At 42.3% G+C, this 24934-nt stretch overlaps 2 pseudogenes; both read left to right on the top strand.

Moving 5' to 3' along the window:
- The first annotated feature begins 15921 nt into the window (after positions 1-15921).
- On the top strand, positions 15922-18562 carry LOC101415103 (cyclin-T2-like; annotated as a pseudogene).
- Positions 18563-21851: 3289 nt separating this feature from the next.
- Positions 21852-23057, top strand: LOC101418880 (phosphoglycerate kinase 1 pseudogene; annotated as a pseudogene).
- Positions 23058-24934: the final 1877 nt, after the last annotated feature.

Raw genomic sequence — 24934 nt, forward strand, 5'->3', positions numbered from 1 at the left:
CTTGGCAAAATGAGCCTTCAGCTATTCCCTCCAGAGTCCGTCCCGCATCAGACCATACCCCCTGAGCATCCTAACCAGGTAACCCTCCTACTTATACTTTGGTACGTTTTACTCAACATTTAGTTCTCAACGAACTTCTGACACGCTCCCATGTTCGTATGTTGCCCCTCCCTCCCACCTATTTCTTGGACCATATTACCCCTCTTCCCATCCCCAGCCCCCCTCAAACCCAGAAAACCCCACCCAAAGGTAACCCCTTGCCCCCATTTTGTCCCTTCTTTGTGCTCATACTTACCGCCAGCTCATCACAGATTCCACCCCTGCAGACATTAACTCACATCCTTCCTCCACCCCCCGATTTCCTGTAAGCCACTTTTCCAGACTCTAGCTCTCTGAGGCAGTTAACTTATTTCATATCATTGAGGTCATATAGTATTTGTTCTTCAATGCCTGGGTTGCTTCACTCAACATAAGATTCTCAAGGTTCATCCATGTTATCACGTGCGATTGTAGTGTATTGGTTCTTACAGCTGAGTAGTATTCCATTGTGTGTATATACCACATTTTATTGATCCACTCATCTGTTGATGGACATTTGGATTGATTCCAACTTTTGGCGATAGTGAACAATGCTGCTATGAACATTGGTGTACATATATCGGTTTGTGTCCTTGTTTTCAGATCTGATGGGTATATACCCAGCAGTGGTATTGCTGGGTCATATGGCAAATCTATGGATAATTTTTTGAGAAACCGCCAAACTGTCCTCCAGAATGGTTGGATCCTTCTGCATTCCCACCAGCAATGGATGAGTGTTCCCCTTTCTTCACATCCTCTCCAGCATTTGTATTCTACTGTTTTTTTCATGGTTGCCAATCTTATGGGAGTAAGATGGTATCTCATTGTAGTTTTGATTTGCATTTCCCTGATAGCTAGAGATTTGGAGCATTTTTTCATGTGCTTTTTAGCCATTTGTATTTCTTCTTTGGAGAAGTGTCTGTTTAAATCTTTTTCCCATTTTTTAAATGGGTTGTTTATCTTTTTGTTTTCGAGATATATGAGTTCTTTATATATGCAAGTTATAAGTCTCTTATCAGATATATGGTTGCCAAATATTTTCTCCCATTGTGTGGGTTCCCTTTTTACTTTCTTGACAAACTCCTTTGAGGTGCAGAAGGCTTTAATTTTGAGGTAGTCCCATTTATCTATTTGTTCTTTTGCTGCTCGTGCTTTTGGTGTGATATTCATGAAGCCATTTCCTATTATAAGGTCCTGTAGATGTTTCCCTACACTGCTTTCTAAGGTCTTTATGGTCTTGGCTCTTATATTTAGGTCTTTGATCCATCTTGAGTTGATCTTTGTATAAGGTGTGAGATGGTAATCCTCTTTCATTCTTCTACATATGGCAATCCAGTTCTCCAGGCACCATTTGTTGAATAGGCCATTCTCTCCCAGTTGAGAGGGTTTGGTGGCTTTATCGAATATTATATGGCTATATACATGAGGTTCTATATCTGAACTTTCAATTCGATTCCATTGGTCTGTGTGTCTCTCCTTATGCCAGTACCAAGCTGTTTTCACTACTGTAGCTTTGTCGTATGTTTTGAAGTCAGGAAGTGTGATTCCTCCTATTTCGTTTTTCTTTTTCAATATGTCTTTGGCTATTCGGGGCCTCTTTTTATTCCAAATAAATTTCATAGTTAGTTTTTCTAGTTCCTTAAAGAAGGCTGTGTTGATTTTTATTGGGATTGCATTGAATGTGTAGATCAGTTTTGGTAGGATAGACATCTTAATAATATTCAGTCTTCCTATCCATGAACAGGGAATATTCTTCCATTCATTTAGGTCTTCTTTGATTTCCTTGAACAATCTTGTATAGTTCTCGATGTATAAGTTTTTTACCTCTTTAGTTAAATTTATTCCTAAGTATTTGATTTTTTTATTTATTATTGTGAATGGTATTTGTTTCTTGATTTCCTCCTGATCTTGCTCATTATTGGTGTACAGAAATGCTACTGATTTTTGCGCATTGATCTTATAACCTGCGACTTTGCTAAACTCATTTATGAGTTCTAGGAGCTTTGTTGTAGATCTCTCAGTGTTTTCTATATATAGTATCATGTCATCTGCAAATAATGAAATTTTGACTTCTTCCCTTCCAATTTGAATGCCTTTTATATCTGGTTCTTGTCTCAGTGCTCGAGCAAGTACTTCCAAGACAATGTTAAATAGGAGCGGAGACAATGGGCATCCTTGTCTTGTTCCTGAGTTTAGAGGGAAGGATTTCAGGATTTCGCCATTGTAAACAATGTTGGCTTTAGGTTTTTCATATATACTCTTTATCATGTTCAAAAAGTTTCCTTGTATTCCGATCTTTTGGAGTGTTTTTATCAGGAAGGGGTGCTGTATTTTGTCAAATGCCTTTTCTGCATCTATAGATATAATCATGTGGTTTTTTTCTCTCAATCTGTTTATATGGTGTATTACATTGATTGATTTTCTTATGTTGAACCATCCTTGCATACCTGGAATAAATCCCACTTGGTCATGGTGTATAATTCGTTTAATGTGTTGTTGAATACGATTAGCAAGTATTTTGTTAAGTATTTTTGCATCTAGGTTCATTAGAGAAATTGGTCTGTAATTTTCCTTTCTTGTGTTGTCTTTGTTTGGCTTTGGTACTAGGGTAATGTTGGCATCATAGAAAGAATTAGGCAGTGTTCCTTCTGTTTCGATTTTTTGGAATAGTTTCAACAGGATTGGTGTTAGTTCTTTCCGGAATGTTTTGTAGAATTCACCTGTGAAGCCGTCTGGCCCTGGGCTCTTCTTAGTTGGGAGATTTTTAATGACTGATTCTATCTCTTTGCTTGTGATTGGTTTGTTAAGATCATCAATTTCTTCTTTCATCAGTATGGGCTGCTTATGTATTTCTAGGAATTTGTCCATTTCCTCTAAATTGTCTTTTTTGTTGGAATATAGTTTTTCAAAGTATCCTCTTATGATAGTCTTTATTTCTGTGGGGTCAGTGGTGATATCTCCTTTCTCATTTCTTATTTTGTGTATTTGCATCTTTTCTCTTTTTTTCTTTGTTAGTCTCGCTAAAGGTTTGTCAATTTTGTTGATCTTCTCAAAAAACCAGCTCTTGGTCTTGTTTATTTTTTCAAGTGCTTTCTTATTTTCTATTTCATTTAGTTCTGCTCTTATCTTTGTTATTTCCTTCCTTCTTCTTCCTGCTGGGTTACTTTGTTGTTGTTTTTCTAATTCCGTCAAAAGTGCAGTTAGTTCTCCAATTTTTGCTCTTTCTTTTTTGATATATGAATTTATGGCTATAAATTTCCCTCTCAGTACCGCTTTTGCTGCATCCCATAAATTTTGGTATGTTGTGTTATCATTATCATTTGTTTCAAGGTAGTCATTGATTTCTTTTGAGATTTCCTCTTTGACCCACTGTTTTTCTAAGAGTGTGCTGTTTAATTTCCAAATTGTCGTGTGAAGTCTGGGTCTCTGTCCCTTGCAAATTTCCAGCTTGACTCCACTGTGGTCAGAGATATTGTTTTGTATGATTTCGATCTTTCTGAATTCATTAAGCCTTTCTTTGTGGCCTAGCATATGGTCAATCTTGGAGAATGTTCCATGTGCGCTTGAGAAAAATGTATATCCTGCTGTGTTTGGGTGTAATGATCTATATATGTCTATTAGATCCAGCTCTTCTAATATACTGTTCAAATGTTTTGTTTCTTTAGTGATTCTCTTTTGAGATGTTCTGTCCAGAGTTGATAGTGGTGTATTAAAATCCCCCACTATAATTGTAGATGCATCTATTCTTTCACTTAGTTTTTCCAGCGTTTGCCTCACATATTTAGAGGCGCCCTTGTTAGGAGCATAAATATTTATGATTGTTCGATCTTCTTGACAGATTGTCCCTTTCACTAAAATATAGTATCCTTCTTTGTCTCTCACAATTGTTTCGCATTTAAAGTCTATTTTGTCTGATATTAATATAGCTACTCCTGCCTTTTTTTGGTTGTTGTTTGCTTGTATGATTGTTTTCCAGCCATTCACTTTCAACCTCCATGAGTCTCTGGGTCTAAGATGTGTCTCTTGTAGGCAGCATATAGATGGGTCGTATTTCCTTATCCAGTGTCCCAGTCTGAATCTTTTGATAGGTGAGTTTAATCCGTTGACATTCAGTGTTATTACATTTAGAGAGTTATTTATGGTAGCCATATTTTGGTTGGATTTGTGTTTGTTATATTTTGTTTGTATTATTTTATTTTCCCCTTCTATTTTTGTCTTTCTTGTTGCTTTTACACTCTCCTCCATCTCTGACTGTCCTGTTTTTTCCTTTCTTCCTGCAGAACTCCCTTAAGAATTTCTTGAAGGGGAGGTTTCTTGTTGATATACTCTTTCAGTTTCTGTTTATCTGTGAATATTTTGAACTCTCCATCATTTTTGAATGCTAGTTTAGCTGGATAGAGTATTCTTGGTTGGAAATTTTTTTCCTTTAGTACCTTGACTATATCATACCACTGCCTTCTTGCCTCCATGGTTTCAGATGAGAAATCAGCACTTAATCTTATGGAGTTTCCCTTGTATGTGATGGTTTTCTTTTCTCTTGCTGCTTTTAGAATTTTTTCTTTGTCTTGATCATTGGATAATTTGACAAGTATATGTCTTGGGGTGGGCCTGTTGGGGTTTATGACCAGTGGAGTGCGCTGTGCTTCTTGGATATGTACATCTGACTCTTTCAGTAGATTTGGGAAGTTTTCATTCATTATTTCCTGCAACACTCCTTCTGACCCCTTTCCCTTCTCTTCTCCTTCTGGAATGCCTATAATACGTATGTTTGAGTGTTTTGCGTTGTCATTCAGGTCCCTAAGTCCTATCTGGATTTTTTCTACCTTTTTATTGTGAGTACACTTAAAACCCCTTTTGTCTCCTTTCTTAACTAATGTGTAGTTTTTCCTGAGAGCAAGAACAGCCCATAGGGACCCTGTTGACTCTGTTATCACCTCTTCCTTGCAACTGGCTTTACTGCCTTTATCTAGGTTGTAGTAAACATCGTCTTCCCTAACCCCATGGGCTAATGAAAATGACCCCTACATTATTCTTTTACCTCTTTCCCTGTCTCCCCCACCCCACCTACAACTGGAAAAACAGTCTGTATTAGTCAGCCAAAGGGGTGCTGATGCAAAATACCAGAAATCTGTTGGCTTTTATAAAGGGTATTTATTTGGGGTAGAAGATTACAAGGCCACGAAGCCTAAGTTACTTCCCTCACCAAAGTCTATCTCTTCATGTTGGAGCAAGATGGCTGCCGGTCTCTACAAGGGTCCAGGCTTCCTCTTCCTTCTTAGGTTCCATTACCCACCTTCTGAGCCTAGCTTTATGTTTTGGGTTTTTTTTTAAATTTTATTTATTTATTTATTTATTTTTAATTTCTCTCTCCCCCACCCCACCCCAGTGGTCTGTTCTCTGTGTGTTCTTCTTTGTCCACTTCTGTTGTTGTCAGCAGCTCAGGAATCTTTCTTTTTGTTGCATCATCTTGTTGTGTCAGCTCTCTGTGTGTGCGACACCATTCCTGGGCAGGCTGAACTTTCTTTCGTGCTGGGTGGCTTTCCTTATGGGGCTCACTCCTTGCACGTGGGGCTCCCCTACGTGGGGACACCCCCACATGGCAGGGCACTCCTTGCACACATCAGCACTGCGGGTGGGCCAGCTCCACATGGGTCAAGGAGGCCCTGGGTTTGAACCACAGACCTCCCATGTGGTAGATGGACGCCCTAACCACTGGGCCAAGTGCGCTTCCCTGATCTTAGCTTTAGGTTACCTACTGGCAGAAAAAGGAGGCATCTGTGCTGTTGCCAACATACCCTATTATACTTGGATCAATACCACCAGAAAAGATGAGACTGACATCCAGGAAATCTTCAAGCAAGCCAAATGGCTTCATAGCATACACCAGCAACCAAGAGACATATGGGAATCAATTAAGGGGTTTCTGCCTAACACCTTGCGACGGCTTGCTCAGTCGGTAGAGGTGGGGTCTGGCTGCGGACGAGGGGTCGGTCCAGCTCTGGACAAGGGGTTGGTCCCGCTTGGGATGAGGGGTCGGTCCCACTTGGGACGAGGGGTCGGTCCGGCAGCAGACGAGGGATCGGGTCTCACAAGGGGTTGCGTGGTTAGGCTGACGGGGTCGCCCGGCGAAGCCGGCGACGAAGGGGTTGCCCGGAGAAGCAGGCGACGAACTGGGGACAAGGGAGGCCAGGCCCTTGTCGGGGGCTCTCAGGACTGGAGGGCGCACGGCAGAAGAACCACCGCGGAGACAAGGTAAACATGCAAGTCCACTTTACTGAGGGAGAGGCAACAGTTTTATAGGGGCTGGGGAAGGCTGATTGGTCGAAGCCACGCCCTGTTCTGATTGGTTGCTGGTGAAAGGTCAGTGGGCGGTACTGGACGGGGGAGGGGTGGTGGTTAGGGATTGGCTGTCGCTGTTGCTGGGGGAAGGGGCAGGGTTTAGGGATTGGTGGCTGCTGTTACTGGGGTGGAGGGCAGACTTGAGTTTCCCGCCCACACCTGGCTGTTGCTGCTGTCGGGGGAGGGGAAAAGGGCAGACTGGATTTTTCCGCCCACGCCTGGCTGTTGCTGCTGTCGGGGGAGGGGAAAAGGGCAGACTGGAATTTTCTGCCCTGCGCCTGCGCAGGGAGAAAGAAGAAGAAGGGTGCCGCCCCACAAGGCATCGGGTGGCGCCATCTGGGAGGAGGGGCGGCCGCGGAAGCATGGCTGCCGAGAAGGGGAGACCCGAGGGCACTCTGCGCCCATGCCGAGCTTCCTTCAGGGGTGGCGGTGAGTCCGACCAGCCACCCTATTATGGGGGCAGCGGCTTGGCCTGCCGCGGCTGCTCCCCCGCCAGGCCAGCAAACCACACTTCAGCCTGAGGGGTGACCGCATTTCCCCCTTCTTTTCAAATAAGGACCAGGATGGCAGCAGCAACAAGTAGCTGAGGCCCAAGAGGCAGTAAGCAATGAGAGAAGCGGGGCTGAAGAGGGAGGTGAGTATGACGGGGATATAAATGTACAATTTAGGGGGTGGTATCTTGCCGTTGCAAGCAAGGGTGGCCAATGTCCAATTCTTGTTGATCTCGGCGGCTATAAGATCCATCTGTTGTTAAAAGTCCAGGATGATAGCGCGTTACAGGTGGTTGATCTCTCCTTGGCAGCGAAGACATTGTAGGAGACGATTACTTTTTCCTGCCAGAGGCTTACTGTCCAATTAAAAGGCTGATGGCTGGGGTTGGTGAGTGCAATGGGGAGTGTGAGGAAAAGAAGGGTGACGGTTTTGGACAAGAGGAGGCTTGGTGAAGTCATTATGGGAGGAAGATAAGGAGTAAAGCATAAAAGAGGATAATAAACAGAACGGCGATGGAGAGTAGAATTCGTTGGCCGAGGTTCCAATCTTCTGGGGCGGTAGCGGCTAGACAGATGGCGGAAAATATTATCAAGAAAGCAAAGGTTATGAGGAAGAAATAAAGTATTAAAGGCTGTGGGGGAAGTGAGAAGATCATTTAGAGGATAGGGTTGAGAATGGTATGTTTAAGACAGAAGCTTTGTGGTTTGTAGGAGACTGCTTTATAAACGAAGGAGAATGAGGGCAGTAAATATAATAACGATAGATAGGAAGATGACAGTGAGGAGGAGTCTTTGTTTAAGGTTCCAATCGTCCGGTGCAACAGTGGCTAGGCCGATAGCGAGGGGTGTTGCTAAATAGACAATGGCTGCAAAGACAAAATCATCTTCTGTTTCCTTAAGAATAACTTTTCTTTAAATACTTAGTAGCATGCAATATTAGAAACCGTTTCCTAAAAGCAAGTTGGTAGGGGAGCTTGGTTGCTGTTAATCTTTCCTGTTATAAAATTACCTTTTATTATTATTATCATCAATTCAGTTTTATATATATATATTTAAGAATGACCTTTTGGAATTAGCCATTTAATACCTTAATGTAAACTATTGAAGATAAATTTTATCTTTACAGAACACATTCCCTTACGTAAAGTTATCACAATACCTTTTACACTTGCCGCATGCAAATTAAATTTCAAGAGTTTATGAAAAATTAGCCATCTTACTTTAGGACAAAATACGTCTTTTTGCAAAACTTATTACATTTCCGTTAGCATTTTTACAAACTTTTAACCTTTTTAATATTCATATAAGTTTTACATTCTTCATATTATCCTGTGAAGAAAAATAAGTTATTCATTTTAATCTAGGCAAGAACAACTTTTTATGAAGACGTACAGTTAATTTTGTTAATTAAGACTTACAATTTTTTTTAATTGTAGATATCTTATTAACATTTAAACTTATGTATTAATATAAAACTTAAGTATTAATATAAGCGCTTATTTACTTTTTGGCCATTTGAATAGAGCTCTTTTAAAGATTTCTAGTAATTTATATTTACCATCCGGAGGTATCACAATATATGTTGACATTGAACGAACAGACAGACAAACACAGAACAATTACAACACATTAACAGAAATATATAATTTATTTACAGTTGACTCATAATTCTTACTTTCTTGGTATAGCTGCTTTTAAATCCTTTTTTATATAGCATATCATAGATTATACCCTTCAAGATTTCTTGTGGACTTCATGTTGCCTGTAATAAGCCAGGAGGGAATCTTTTACCTTCCTGCTCCACAGCAAAAGTGACCCTATCTATAAGGCGAGTATAGGTGTCCGGGTCCCAAAGCTGACACGTGGTAAGCCACGGATTAAAGGGGAGAAGAAGGTCCCAATATACTTGGAGCTGTTTCAAAGAGATCTTACACCGGTGAGTGTCTAGGAGACCGGCGAGGGCCCGAACTTGTGGGGCTTGCTTAGCAGATAGGATGTTACCCATTGCTAATGGCCTTTTGGAGCCGATAAGAAAAGGGGCCCTTACCTTGAGAGCGCGGCGATGGGAGCCGAGGTGCGCGGTGAGACGAGGGGTTGGAGCCGGTGGGGCTCCGACGGTGGTCGCGGGCCAAGAGAAGGCCCCGACGAGGGGAGGGCGGGACGACGAGCAGTGGAGCAAGGCAAAGGGGAGCAAGCGCGGAGGGGAGGAGGCAGAGGTGAAGGCAGGGGTGGAGGTGCTCAGGCATGCGCTCCTGAGAGTTTTATTGGCACCTCTTAATCATAGCAGGTCGGTATAAGCCCCCGACATGGAAGGAGAAAGCCATCCAGCGATTCTCCCAGACCGCCATGGATCATATGGGGTCACCAAGGTTCAGGAGCAGCAATGCAGAGCGAAAAGATAGGGGTGAGAAGAGAGGAGAGCGTAGGGCTATGGTAGGGTTACTTCAGACATGCAAGCGCGTGCTCCCGAGAAATCCAAAGCTCCTCTTAATCATAGCGGGTCGGTATAAGCCCCCGACATGGAAGGAGAAAGCCATCCAGCGATTCTCCCAGACCGCCGTGGATCGTATGAGGTAGCCAAGGCTCAGGTAGCAGCAATGTTGCACGAGAGAAGTCTCAAGGTGAGAAGAGAGGAGGGCGTAGGGCTGTGGTAGGATTACTTCAGACGTGCAAGCGCGCGCTCCCGAGAAATCCAAGGCTCCTCTTAATCATAGCGGGTCGGTATAAGCCCCCGACATGGAAGGAGAAAGCCATCCAGCGATTCTCCCAGACTGCCGTGGATCATATGAGGTAGCCAAGGCTCAGGTAGCAGCAATGTTGCACGAGAGAAGTCCCAAGATGAGAAGAGAGGAGGGGGGGGGTCGCCAGGTTATGGAGTGAGGCTGTGGTGGAGTTGCCTTGCCCCATGTTGGGCGCCAACTGCGGCGTCTTGCTCAGTCGGTAGAGGTGGGGTCTGGCTGCGGATGAGGGGTCGGTCCAGCTCTAGACGAGGGGTCGGTCCCGCTTGGGATGAGGGGTTGGTCCCACTTGGGACGAGGGGTCGGTCCGGCAGCAGACGAGGGATCGGTCTCACAAGGGGTTGCGCGGTTCGGCTGACGGGGTCGCCCGGTGAAGCCGGCGACGAAGGGGTCGCCCGGCGAAGCCGGCGACGAAGGGGTCGCCCGGAGAAGCAGGCGACGAACTGGGGACAAGGGAGGCCAGGCCCTTGTCGGGGGCTCTCAGGACTGGAGGGCGCACGGCAGAAGAACTACCGCGGAGACAAGGTAAACACGCAAGTCCACTTTACTGAGGGAGAGGCAACAGTTTTATAGGGGCTGGGGAAGGCTGATTGGTCGAAGCCACGCCCTGTTCTGATTGGTTGCTGGTGAAAGGTCAGTGGGCGGTACTGGACGGGGGAGGGGTGGTGGTTAGAGATTGGCTGTCGCTGTTGCTGGGGGAAGGGGCAGGGTTTAGGGATTGGTGGCTGCTGTTACTGGGGTGGAGGGCAGACTTGAGTTTCCCGCCCACACCTGGCTGTTGCTGCTGTCGGGGGAGGGGAAAAGGGCAGACTGGATTTTTCCGCCCACGCCTGGCTGTTGCTGCTGTCGGGGGAGGGGAAAAGGGCAGACTGGAATTTTCCGCCCTGCGCCTGCGCAGGGAGAAAGAAGAAGAAGGGTGCCGCCCCACAAGGCATCGTGTGGCGCCATCTGGGAGGAGGGGCGGCCGCGGAAGCATGGCTGCCAAGAAGGGGAGACCCGAGGGCACTCTGTGCCCATGCCGAGCTTCCTTCAGGAGTGGCGGTGAGTCCGACCAGCCACCCTATTATGGGGGCAGCGGCTTGGCCTGCCGCGGCTGCTCCCCCGCCAGGCCAGCAAACCACACTTCAGCCTGAGGGGTGACCGCACACCTCTTGGTTATATTCCCTTGTCTTACTACTGATCTGTTGATCATCATCCTTCTCCTTGGGTCTGTTTTCATCCATATCATCACCAACTTCATTGCACAGTGCCTCAAAGCCACCAAACTTTTTCTCCTGTTGCCTGTAGCTTTAGAGTAGAAATCTGTAGAGCCCCAAACTAGTCATACTTCGTCTTTGGGAAGTCAAAGGACTCCCTTGACCAAAAGGAGGAAATGTGAGATTGGAATGATAAGTGAATTTACTAACCATCTTGATTTGCTTGAATTTCCATTTTATCAAAGGAATTATAAAGAAGAAACAGAGGTTATTGAAACAGGCTAACCTACCAATAATCCTTTGTGGTACTGATGAAAAAAACTCCTGTCCTATCCTGGGAGGAAGAACTATAATAAAAAGTTAAAGCTGACAACAGCAGAGTCTCCTAATCATCACCAAATGGCCACAATCTTATATCAACAAAAGGCCAACATCACCAAAGTTCATAATCTCACATCAACATCCTGATGGCTAATTAACAAACTGGGACATCCTGCCCAATTACCACACCATCCCCATCCTGTAGTTCACATACCCATTGTCCTTGTCCCCTCAAAACCCCCTACTCTCCCTTTGTTTCAGGGAATCATATAAGTTGTTTCTCCAGCTCAACCTTTTGAGCAGAAACCTCTTTTGGTGCTGCTCCTGCATTAATGCAACTTTAGCTCAAAAACTTACTCTGCACCTCCTTTTTTTCTGTTTTTTGTTTGTTTATTTGGTTGTTTTTTGTTTTTGTTTTATTTTCTTGTCTGCACTTCTTTTTGAAGTCTGTTTTATTTTCAGCACACAACCACCCACAGGAATGGATTAAATTTAAGAATGTTTTTTGCTGGGGTATATCCCACCACAGCATGGGTCTCTTAAGTTTTTACTGTTTGGAGTTTGCTGGGATTCTTTAATGTGCATATTCTGTCTTTCATTAAATTTGTGAGTTGTCAGACATTATTTATTTGATTATTTTCTCTGCCCCTTTCTCTCTTCTTCTTTCAGTAATCCTATAATGCATATATTGCTATGTTGGATGGTGTCCCATAGGTGTCTCAGAGTTGTTTTACTTTCTTTCATTCTTTTTCTATCTGCCCCCCAGTCTGAATCATTTCAATTGTCTAGGCTTTGAGTTCACTGATTCTTTCTTCTGCTTGTCCCAAACTTCTACTGAAACCCTCTACAGAATTTTTCATTTCAGTTATTACGGTCTTCAACGCCAGTATTTCTGTTTCCTTTTTAAAATTTGTATCTCTTTATTGAGATTCTCATGGTGTTCCTTCATTATTTTCCTGATACCATTCAGTTCTCTCACTGTATGTTCCTTCATCTCCTTCACCATACTGAAGATATTTTTTTTTTTAAGTCTTTGTTTGGCATGTCCACAGTCTGATCTCCTTCATTGATGTTTTCTAGATTTTTATCCTCTTCCTTTGGATGGGGCATCATTTTCTGTTTCTTTCTTTGTCTTATAATCTTTTGTTGCTCTGCATATTTTAATATATCAAAATGTTACCCTTGGGATTTAGTCACTGAATTGTTTGATACTTAAGTTTGTACCCAGGTAGTGATATGACAGATATCCTTGAGTACCAGGAGCTAACAAAACCAAACCAACCAACACAAAAAAACACCTTTCACAGTCTTGGCAAATTGGCTTTGTGCTGGAAGGTGATTTCCTTCAGGGTTTAGCCTTCCTATCAAGAAGATCAGCCCACGACAAATGTTAAGTTCAGGGTCCTCTCCTTTTCTGAGCCTGTGTCTTTATCCTGAGCTTGTGCACACTCATTGCCTTAGGAATTCCTTGTTTACAGAAATTCAAGTGCTCCCTGTATTAGTCAGCCTGAGGGGTGCTAATGCAAGATACCAGAACTCTGTTGACTTTATAAAGGGTATTTATTTGGGGTAGAAGCTTACAGTTACAAGGTCCTGAAGAGTCCAACTCAAGGTACCGTAAGAAGTACTTTCTAACCCAAAATCTGTTGCCATGTGTTGACGCAAGATGGCGGGTGATGTCTGTGAGTGTTCAACCTTCCTCCTTCCTCTTAAGGCTCTATGGCCCCAGCTTCTTCTGATCTCAGCCTAGGCTGGCATAAGCTCATCTCTCGTTCTTTCTGGGCTCAGCTGCTCTTTCCACAAGGTTCTGCTCTGCTCTTTCCACAAGGCTAACTATGAACAACTAGCTCATCTCTCTTTCTGGGCTACAGGATCCTGTCTAATGAGCTTTTTCTCTTCCTCTGTGTTCTCTTTTTTCTATGCATTTACTTCCATATGAGAGTCTGTTTTATCCCCACCAAGGGGGTGGGGACTCAACCCTACACACCTTAATGACATGGTCAAATGAAAGTCCTTATCTTGATTTAACAAAGTAAATGTGAAACCTCTGAGTCTAATACAATCTAATACTACCAGAGGAACAGACCAGTTTACAAACATGATCCAATATTTATTTTTGGAATTCATAAACAATATTAAACTGCTACACCCCCTATACTTGCTATAAATAGACATTCTCCTCTTCCTGGATGCTCTACTATATGACTTAAAGCAGGTAATGCTTTGCCATAGGCTACTTTGACTTAATTGTTTCTTAAACTGCTTCAGCTGTCCTCAAACTGCTTCTTCCTTCAGGGCAAGTCCCAGAAAGGGGAGCCAGAGAGGTGTCCTGGTTCAGTTTTTCAGGCTGCCACCCAATAGATGGCACCAACCACAGCCACTGCAGTATGCACATAAAGGTTACTCTGTTCCCTCCAGAGCAGGGCCAAGGACCCACAATGGCAGTGCAGAATAAGAATTCTATACTTGGCAAAGCAGCCTTTCAAAAATGGAAAGATTAAAACATTCACAGATAAAGAAAAGCTGAGAGAGTTTGTTTCAACTAGACTGGTCTACAAGAGATGCTAAATATAGGTCTGCAGGTTGAAAGGAAAAGACAATAGACAATGGATGGAAGCCACAAGAAGAAATATAGATCTCTGGTGAGGGTAATGACATGGATAAATATAAGTGCCAGTACAATTATATTTTTGGTTTTTAACTCACTTTTTACTTCCTACAGAATCTAAAAGGCAACTGCATAAAACATAATGATACATTAGTGGTTCTGGACTCATAATGAGTAAACATATAATTTGTGACAAGAACTACATAAAGATGGGGGATGGGATAGACAGGAGCCTAATTTGTTATATAGTGTTGAAGTTAAGTTGGTACCAAAATGTTTTAGCTTCCTAGGCTGCTCAAAGCAAAATCATTAAATAAGTCAGATTAAACTGTGAATTTATTCACTCATGGTTTTGAGGCCAGGAAAATGTCCAAATCAAGGCATTGTAAGGTGAAGCTTTCTTCCCAAAGACCAGCTACTGGTGATCTTTGGCTCCTCTACCACATGGCAAGGCACATGGCAGCATCTGCTGGTCCCTCCCTTCTCTTCCAGGTTCCATTGATTTCAACTTCTGGCTGTTTTTTCTGTGACTTTTTCTCTGTCTATATGAATTTTACTCTGTTTATAAAGAATTCCAGTAATAGTAGATTAAGACCAATCCATATTGAAGTGGGCTACACTTTAACTGATATAACCTCATCAAAAGGTCCTACTTACAATGGGTTAGCATTCACAGGAATGGATTACATTTAAGAACATATTTTTCTCGGGTACATACAGCTTAAACCACCACACAAAGCAAACAAGATTGTTACAGATTTAGAAGGTTAAATTTAAGGCTCAAGGTAACTACAAAGAAAATATTAGAGAATTTTTAAGTTCATAAACAGAAAGGGTATAGATTTCTAGGGTGTGGGCAGGGGGAATGGGGAGTTAATGTACAATGGGTTTCTCTTTGGGGAGTTGGAAGGTTTTAGTAATGGAAGGTGGTGAGGGTACCACAGTATTATGGATGTGATTAATCACACCAAATGGTATGCTTGAGACTAGTTGAGATGGGAAAGTTTATGTTGTATGTATGTTCCCAACAAAAAAAGAGCAACTGAAGAGACAAGGACAATTAAATGTAGTATACAATGCTGGATGGAATCTAGCAAGAGAGGAGAAAAGGCTCAAAGTGACATTATTAGGACATATGAAATAATTGGAATGTAGACTATAAGCTTTATATCAAGTTAAATTTCTTGAACTGATAACTGAACTTAAGGTATGACATAATTGAATATTCTTGTTCTTAGGAAATGTGCATAACAGTATTAAGTGTTTAAGGAGAATGGTGTACACAGCTGTGGCACTTTGGTATTGTTTATGAATTCCAAAAATAGATATTGGATAATGTTTGTAAACTGGCCTGTTCCTCTGGTGGTATTAGATTGTATCAGACTCAGAGGTTTCACTTTTACTTTATTAAATCAAGATAAGGGCTTTTATTTGACCATGTCATTAGGGTGACTGGGTTTGAGTCCCTACCCCCCAACCCCTTTGTGGGTTATATAAACAGATGCTCAGTCAAAGACAGGAAGTAAACACACGGAGGAGAACACAGAGAGTTGAGTTTTGACACTGGAGCCACAGGGAGAGAGCCGAGCCATTCACCTGATAGGTTATAGTTGGCCTTGTGGAGAGAGCAGAGCAACTGAGCCCAGAAAGAGATGAGCCTTGGGAAGACAGAGATGAGCCTTATGCCAGCCTACAGCTGAGACTGGAAGAAGCTGGGACCATGGGGTCTTAAGAGGAAAGGAAGGCTGAACCCTCACAGAGACTGGCAGCCATCTTGCCTCAACAGACTTTGGTGAGGGAAGTAACTTACCCTTTATGGCGTGGTTAACTGTAAGCTTTTACCCCAAATAAATACCCTTTAGAAAAGCCAACAGATTTCTGATACTTTGCATCAGCACCCCTTTGGCTGACTAATATAACAACCTACACTCAAATGTTCAGAAAATGGATTGATAAATAGATCTATAAATGGACAGCTAAATGTAGATAGATAGATGTTAGATAAGATAGAGGTATTTTGGAGTTCTCTGTATGGGGTTTGTATTATTTTTGTAACTGTCTTGTAAGTTGAAAATATTTCAAAATTAAAAAGTTTAAAAAAAAAAAAAGAAGGAGGTGGTGGTACGGGAGCGGATGGAGGAGAAAGTGTCATGGCATTGGGCCACGGAGCTTCTTCTCGCACGTTCTTTACCCAGAACAGCTCGGGAACACGCCAAGCTGTTAAAGCAGAATGAAGGCAAATAAAGAGCTCTCATCCTGCCAGCAGGCAGCCAACCTCGTGCAGGACATGTGACAGCGCCTCAATGTCTCTCAGTTTATAATAAACAGTGCAATTACGTTTATGGACAGGTTTTATATGCACCATTCTTTAACCAAATTCAATAGAAATGCCTGATGGAGTAAAATGTTTCCAGGCTGTAGAGAAGGAAATATGAATGGAATTAGTGGAGTTCACCAAGAACTTTGGAAGAGTGTTGGGTATATGTGCTGCACTGGAGGAGGATGAGACTTGAACTCTGTTTAGAGGGAACAGAAAGACTTCTGTGAGGAGTATGGATAATATCACCTACTGTATTATTTTTGGCTTCAAAAGTAGAAGGAAAAACTCAAAAACTTGAAAATGTTATCAAAGTAACACATATTTGTCCTCATTCCCTAGAGCCACTGCTGGATACTGAATGTGATGCTTACCTTCAACAGCCTCAAAAACTGGTTATACTTGAAACTATAATACTGAAAACCCTAGGTTTTTGGGGTTTTTTAAAAGATTTATTTATTTCTCTCCCCTCCCCGCCCCCACCTTGGTTGTCTGTTCTCTGTGTCTTTTTGCTGCGTCTTCTTTGTCCGCTTCTGTTGTTGTCAGCAGCACAGGAATCTGTGTTTCTTTTTGTTGCGTCATCTTGTTGTGTCTGCTCTCCATGTGTGCAGCACCATTCCTGGGCAGGCTGCACTTCCTTTCGCACTGGGCAGCTCTCCTTATGGGGTGCACTCCTTGCGTGTGGGGCTCCCCTACGTGGGGGACACCCCTGCGTGGCAGGGCACTCCTTGAGCGCATCAGCACTGGGCATGGGCCAGCTCCACACAGGTCAAGGAGGCCCGGGGTTTGAACACCCTAACCACTGGGACAAGTCCACCGCCAAACCCTAGGTTTTGAGATTACCATTGAACACTCACACAGATGTGGCGAAATATACCCTGTTAATACAAGCAAACAAGGATTTGGCAGAGACATTCTATTTCATGGCTACCAACAGTCTACACCTTACCACCTTCTGTCTTCAGTTTACAACAGTGATAGCATGTGTATGCTTTCATTTGGCTTGCAAATGGTCCAGTTGAGGGATTCCTGTGTCAACTGATAGAAAGCTTTGGTGGGAATATGTGGATCCTACAGTTACTCTAGAATTACTAGATGAGCTAACATATAAGATTCTATAAATATTGGAGAAAAGATGCCTAGTGGGTTGAAGAGGATTTGAAACTGGAGGGCTAATGCTAAGAAACCAAATGTAGATAGACAAGTATCAGAGACTGCTTCTTGGTTCATCTTTGGTCCAGAATTCCATTTAGTAGGTAGTGTCACTGGTATGCCTACATATCCCAACTTTCAGAAATCATCTTCATCAGCATTCCTTGTACCAGTACCTCCAAATTCAGGAACTATTTCTGTTCAGGACAGCCATACATCTGATAATTTATCACTGTAAGCAACAGGAATGTCAAGTACCTCATACAGTTTGTCATTCACACCAAGAATGCCTCAACGTCAGGAATCAGGACAGAACAGGTACATTCACAGAAACAGGAGACATCTTTCTCTGGTAGCCAGTACAGCATCAACTTCCAGCAGGGGCCTTCTATACCACTGCATTCAGGATTACATCACAGATCTGACAAGATTTCTGATGACTCTTCTAAACAAGAATATACTCATAAAGCAGGGAGCAGGAAACCATGTCTGCTACTCTTGGAGTAATTTCCCAGAAACTGTCTTTAGATAAATATAGAGAAAAATGTAAACTAGAAATTCTTAATCTGGATGTAAGGGATCATCATCTAGCTGCCCACGTGGAATAGCAGCACAAACACTTGCAGTCACAGGCAACCAGCAACAATTCTGTATCTTCTCCCACTAAAATGAAAATTCCCATCACAAATACTGAAAAACCTGAAAAATATATAGCAGATAAAAAGGAAAAGAGTGGCTCGCTGAAATTACGGATTCTAATACCACCCACAGATTAAAACACCAGTAAAGAAGAACAGAAAATGAAGATAAAAGTTTCATCCTCAGAAAGACACAGCTCTTCTGATGAAGGCAGTGAGAAGAGCAATGATTCAAGCCTCCGTATTAGCAGGAACCATAAGGAGAAGCTCAAGGAGCATCCTTCAAACTGCCACCACACCAGCAGTCACAAGCATCCCCACTCACACAGTGGCAGCAGCAGTGGTGGCAGCAAACAGACTGCTGACGGAATACCATCCACTGTTCTGAGGAGGCCTGGTGGCTGAGCAGTGATGGCATTTCCTCTAGTTCCAGCTCTTCAAGGAAGAAGCTGCATATCAATGATACATCTTACCCACCATTCCAAAATGAGCTCAAGTTCCAAAAGTTCAGGTAGTTTAGGTAGTTCTTCCTTCTCCGTTAAGCAGTAAATATCCTCTCACAACTCTGTTTTTAACCATCCCTTACCTGCTGCTCCTCTGTCACATACCAGGTGGACTATGTACATCTCAGCACCTTCATGAAACTGGACAAGAAGCCGGTGGAGACGAATGGTCCTGATGCTAATCCCTACTACAGTATAAACAGCCAGCATACGGATCACAAAGACACATCTGACATGCTGGACTCGCTAAATGCCCAAGGAGTGAACATGTAATCATTTGTTTAGGTCAATTTTTCCTTTACTTTTTTTTTTTAAGATTTATTTTTTATTTATTTCTCTCCCCTTCCCTACCCCTTCCCCCCCTCCCCCGTTGTCTGCTCTCTGTGTCCATTTGCTGTGTGTTCTTCTGTGTCCACTTGTATTCTTGTCAGCAACACCCGAAATCTGTGTCTCATTTTGTTGTGTCATCTTGCTGCGTCAGCTCTCCATGTGTGTGGTGCCATTCCTGGGCAGCTTGCACTTTTTTCACGCTGGGTGGCTCTCCTTATGGGGCACACTCCTTGCGCGTGCGCTCCCCTATGCAGGGGACACCCCTGCACGGCACGGCACTCCTTGAGCACATCAATACTGCACATGGGCCAGCTCATGGGCCAGCTCATCACATGGGTCAGGAGGCCCTGGATTTGAACCTTGGACCTCCCATTTGGTAGGTGGATGCCCTATCCATTGGGCCAAATCCACTTCCCTCCTCTACTTTCTAATTTAAAAATTGTTAGAATGGAAAACTTCCTCCTGATCTAGCAATGGTACCACCTACTGTTACTGCCACCGCTTCAGTATGTGTAAGCGTTACTTTAGTCTTCATTCTGAAAAGAGTCTATAGTAGGCAAGTCTTTATCCCCACATGTGATAGTGTTATAAACACTGTAAAGGCATGGAAGATGCAAAACTCGGTATTTCCACAATTGCAGCTAAGAACATCAGGATGAATGGCTGGTTGCTTCTAGAAGTATAAGAGGCCTCATGCATTCCTTATTTATAATTTGAATACTGTAGCTATTTTTGGCTGTAGTTGCTTGATTTTTGAATGAGGGTAAATTGTTTTCTTTTGTGTATTTATACTTGTATGTATGATTTGCATGTTTCAATTATGAAGAGATAAAACAGTATACTGACAACTGTTGACAAGAAAGTGGAGAAAGGTTCCGGTGCGGGCGGTGTTCTGGTGCTTGGGCCTGGTGGAGGCACCGCGCCACCGGGCTTCCCACGTGCGGGGCGGGGCGGGGCGGGGCGGGGCGGGGCGTGTCTGGCCCCCGGGCGGGTGGGCAGGGAGCGCCCGCCTGGAACCCTCAGGCGGAGTGCGCAGTCCCTCCTCATACGCCCGCCTGCACCCTGCTCGGAGCTCTTTTTGGCGGCCCTGAACTTGCTGTGGGAATCATGGTACAGCAATTTGTCTTAGATAGATGTCTCAGAGTAGAACTAGCAACAATGATGGAGCAGTCCAAGGAGTTTTCACCCTCTCTTTGGACCTCAATGTTGAGCTCCACCAACACTGTGCACCCCCAGAGCTACTCCTCACTGCAGGAGGCACTGGGAATCATACTGGGACCTCCCATGTGGAGAGCAGGCATTTCAAACATTTAAGCCACATCTGCTCATTCCCTATATTTTTGATGTGACATTTCTGTAACCTAAAGCTTCTTTGAAGATAAAGTGAAAAAAAAAAAAAAGACATTGGAGGAAAATACAGATGAAATTTTGGTGCTGACATTGGTAGGTGTACATCCAAGAGATTTGAATCTCTGGGCTTTCCATGTGCCAGCTGGGCCCTGAGCTTCAGTGGAGATGCAATACCTACTCTCCAGTTCATTGGACTCACCCTGGACAACTAACAAAGAGGTGAGGATGGACAACCACCATAGCAAGTAACTGAGAGTGTCTTCAACTGCAAACAAGAGTCCAATCCATCAGCCATATGGGATCAAGGTCCCTTCTCAATTAGATGTGGAGTCACATCACCATCCCAGAATCCTCAGGATTGGGGAATAAAGAATGGACTAGAGTGGACTTGCCGGTGTTCTACTATAGACTTACTGTGATTCTAGTAATGGAAGAAATTATTTCATTGATGTGGAGACACTGGAGGTGCTGAAGGCTGGGAGAGGGAAAAAGAGGTGTATTTTCAGGACTTAGAATTGTCCTAAGTGACACTGCAATGAAAGATACAGGCCATTATATATCCTGTCATAACCTACAGAATTGAGTGGGAAAGAGTATAAAGAACAGTGTTAACTATAACCCATACTTTTGTCAGGTCTTCAAATGTGCTCATCAATTGCAATGAATGTTCCACTTCAAAGAAAGAATTAACAAAGGAATTGTTAATGTGGGGAAGAGTGGACATTGTGGGGATGGGGGAATTTTGGGAGTCCCTTATATTTTTGTGTGTAACATTTTGTGTAATCTAAGTATCTTTTAAAAAATAAAAAATATATTTATTAAAAAAAAAAGAAAGTGGAGAGAAATGTACATACATTTTTGTATGTTTAGATATTACCATAAATACTTAGGATTGGAGCTGCTTGTAAGTATAATAATATACAGAATAACTTTACTTTATCTTGTTTGAGAGTCCATCATTAATCTAAAAATATGGTACTTTTTCATGTTAACCTTAAACTCAAGGCCTTACTAGAAGCCACTGAAGGGGGACACTACCAGACGGGCATGCAGGGCTGCAGACGGTCATTTACGCTGTGAGACACTTTTACACTGTGAGAACTTTTGCCTTCAGAGGTTTTGACCAGACTGGCTGCTGAAATAGCCCCTTAGTTTTACAGATGCTTGAAGAGGAAAAAATAAAGTTTACATACTCTTGATGTGAAGTGCATTTAAATGCTTGTTGGCTTGTTCCAGTACCGTAAACACAGAGCTGTTAACAATGGTTATGTAGAGTACTGTGATTTGAAAACTAAATTCACAAAATCTTAATGAAAAATTAGTATGTTTTTTAAACAAAGAACTTTAACACATTTTAACAGTAAACAGGGATCACTTTTCCTTTAGCATTCAGAATGACACCATGTTCTGAAGTGTGTTTGTGTGGTACCATGTTTCTTTTTCAGGTGAATGCAGTCTTTCTTATAAAAATGAAATTAAACCTATTACTCTCAATTTTTTATATTCTAACAATAAATAAAAAGAAAAGATCACTTACCTGTATTGACATCTTATGGTTGTTGTCAGGAAGCTCTGAGGAAAAAAAAGGTCAGTCTAGGACACTAGGTTTAGCTCAATGGCTGAGCACCTGCTTCTCATGTATCAAGTTCCAAGTTCAATCCCCAGTACCTCCTAAAAAAAATAAAAAGGAAGGTCAGCCTCAACTTTGACTCTGCACATGTCATAGCATACACCACTGCCACCATCATTGCTGTCTGATCCCTGAACCTCTCACACCATGTCACATCCATATGTCTAGAGTCAGCTTTCCAAGAAGCTGGAAGGGAAGGCAAAAGGTCATCATGAGAGTGGACTTCAATGTTCCCATGAAGAAGAACAACCAGATAACAAACAACTAGAGGATCAAAACTGTTGTCTCAAGCATTAAATTCCTTGGTCAATGGAGTCAAGTCAGTTGTTTTTATGAGCCACCTGGGCCAGCCCAATGGTGTCCCCAAGTATTCCTTGGAACCAGTTGCTGTAGAATTCTTGCCCATCTCTGCTGGGCAAGGATGTTCTGTTCTTGAGGGACTATGTGAGCCCAGACATGGAGAAAGCCCAGCTTCTGGTTCTGTAATCCTGTTGAAGAACCTCCACTTTCATGTGGAGGAAGAACAGAAGGGAAAAGATGCTTCTGGCGACAAGGTTAAAGTGGAACCAGCCAAAATAGGAGTCTTCTGGGCTTCATTTTTCAAGCTATGGAATATCTATGTTAATGATACTTTGGGCACTGCTCACCGAGCTCACAGCTCCATGGTGGGAGGGAATCTGCCACAGAAGCCTGATGGTTTCTTGATGAAGAAAGAGCTGAATTACTTTGCCAAGGCCATGGAGAGTCCAGAGCAACTCTTCTTGGCCATCCTTGGTGGAGCTAAAGATTCAGACAAAATTTGGCTGATCAATAATGTGCTGGACACAGTCAATGAGATCATTATTGGTAGTGAAAAGGCTTTTACCTTCTCCAAGGTGCGCAATAACAAGGAGATTGGCACTTCTCTGTTTGATAAGAGGAATCCAAGGTTGTCAAAGATTTAATGTCCAAAGCTGAGAAGAATGGCATGAAGATTACTTTTCCTGTTGACTTTGTCACTGCCAACAAGTTTGATGAGAATGCCAAGACTGGCCAAGCAACTGTGGCCTCTGGCTTAGCTCCTGGCTGGATGGGCTTGGACTGTGGTCCTGAGTGTAGTAGCAAGAAGTCTGCCAAGGCTGTCATGAGGGCTAAGCAGATTGTGTGGAATGGACGTGTGGGAGTTTTGACCCAGGAACCAAAGCTCCTGGTGGTGAAAGCCACTTCCAGAGGCTGCATCACCATCATAGGTGGTGGAGACACTGCCACTTGCTGTGCCAAATGGAACGTGAATGATAAAGTCAGCCACATCAGCACTGTGGGTGGCGCCAGTAGAGCTCCTGGAAGTAAAGTCCTTCCTGGGGTGGATTCTGTCAGCAGTGCTTAGTGCCTTCTTGCCTTTTGGTTCCTGTGCATCCCTAAGACAACTTAGTGCTTTCTGCTTTACCTCTTGGCATTAGCTAACATCTCCCCCACCACACATCAGGATTAAGTAGTGGCAAGAAATGCAGCACCAGGAACCCTTAAGCTGCTGCACAGCATCTCAACTCATCTTTATTGCACCTTGGATTTGCCTACATTCTTCACAATCCCATTTGAATTTCTTGGTGACTAAACCATTGTGGCTTTCTAGAGTGCATTTGTGTTTTGCCTACTAAAAGAAAGTGAGTTGTGTTAGGTTAGTTCTCTTTTTTAAGTAGTTAATTCTGTTTAGGTTTGTCACCATTACTACTATGCATGGAAACAAGATGAAATTCCATTTGCAGGTAGGGAAGGGTGCAAAATTGATTATCTATAAATAAACAATAAAAGTATCCTTTTAAACGCAGGAGGGGGGAGGTCACCCTCTAGGTAAACCACTAGTGGAGGTTTTACATTTGTTTGCCCATCTCAGTTTATCCCCTGTTGAGATAAAGTTTGCACAGTCATCTGACTTCTGAACAAACAATAGACTAACTTCTTGAAAGTTTCTCTTAAATGCCAATAATACAACTCTGATTTATCAGCTTATCTTGAATTTATTCTGTAGTAAATCTTTGAGTGGTTGAGTGTCTCTAAGCTGAGTTCAGTTCAATTTCTATTGAACTGAAAACTGTCTCAATTTTTCCTCTATGTATATGAATTATTTTTGTTACAAAGCCACTGATATTGCACAATTGTAATTTTATTCAAGTATGTTTTAGTTGTAAATATCAGTTTAATCTTTACTTTTATTTAGCAGCTACCTAACTTGCCAGTAGCTTTATGATTTTAAGATAATTGTTCATTCTTTTGTCAGTGTTATTTGAACTTAGGCTAATAGGAGCCTATTTCTCTGGACTTTGCCTAGCAAGCATGTCCTAACATTTGTTCTTGGTCTTGCATAACTTTAGTAACTTTGTCATTGCATGTAACTTTATTGATCTTTGTGAATAGACATTATTACTGAGTCTTGTAAGTAGCCATAAGTAAATCAAAACAGTATTATCAAATTTAGGTATCAAAACTCCACATGTGCAATGTAATGTTAAGGTGATACATTTTGATGAGTTTTAAAAAATATATATTTGAAATATTAAAAAGCATTATCTTTTTAAAAATGAGTAGACCTAAAAAATAAAAATAATGGCTCTTAATGTAATACCTAAAACTCTTAAATTTTTAGAAGAAAACATAAGAAAAAAATCATTGTGATCTTGGATTAGACAAAAATTTCTTGTATACAATATCAAAAACACTATCCATAAAAGAAAAAATTTACAAATCAGACTTTATCAAAATTGTACCTTTTACTCTTCCTAAGATACTCTGAAGAGAATGGATAAGCTGTAGACAGGAAGAATATTTGTAAATGATAAAATAAAAAAAGGACTTGAACACAGAAAAATAAGAAAATAATAAGAAATAATAATAAGAAAACAAACTAATAGAATATGGATAATGTGAACAGACAATCTAAGATATATGGATAACAAGCAAACACATAAAAAAATACTCAACTTCATTAGTAGTTAGAGAAATGCAAATTAAAACCACAGTGGAAGACTAATATCAAAATAGCTAATATTGAAATGACTGAGACTTAGCAAATTTCAGCAAGGATGTGGAAGAATTGGAACTCTCATACCCTGCTGGTAGGAATGTAAAATGACAGAGGTGCTTTAGAAAACAATCTGATCGTTTCTTTAAAAAGTTAAATATACACCTAATATATGAGCCAATCATTCCACTCCTAGATATTTACCCAAGAGAATTGAAAGCATTTGTCCAGACAAAAAATTGTAC

Source organism: Dasypus novemcinctus, chromosome 3, assembly GCF_030445035.2.
Source record: "Dasypus novemcinctus isolate mDasNov1 chromosome 3, mDasNov1.1.hap2, whole genome shotgun sequence".
NCBI lineage: Eukaryota > Metazoa > Chordata > Mammalia > Cingulata > Dasypodidae > Dasypus > Dasypus novemcinctus.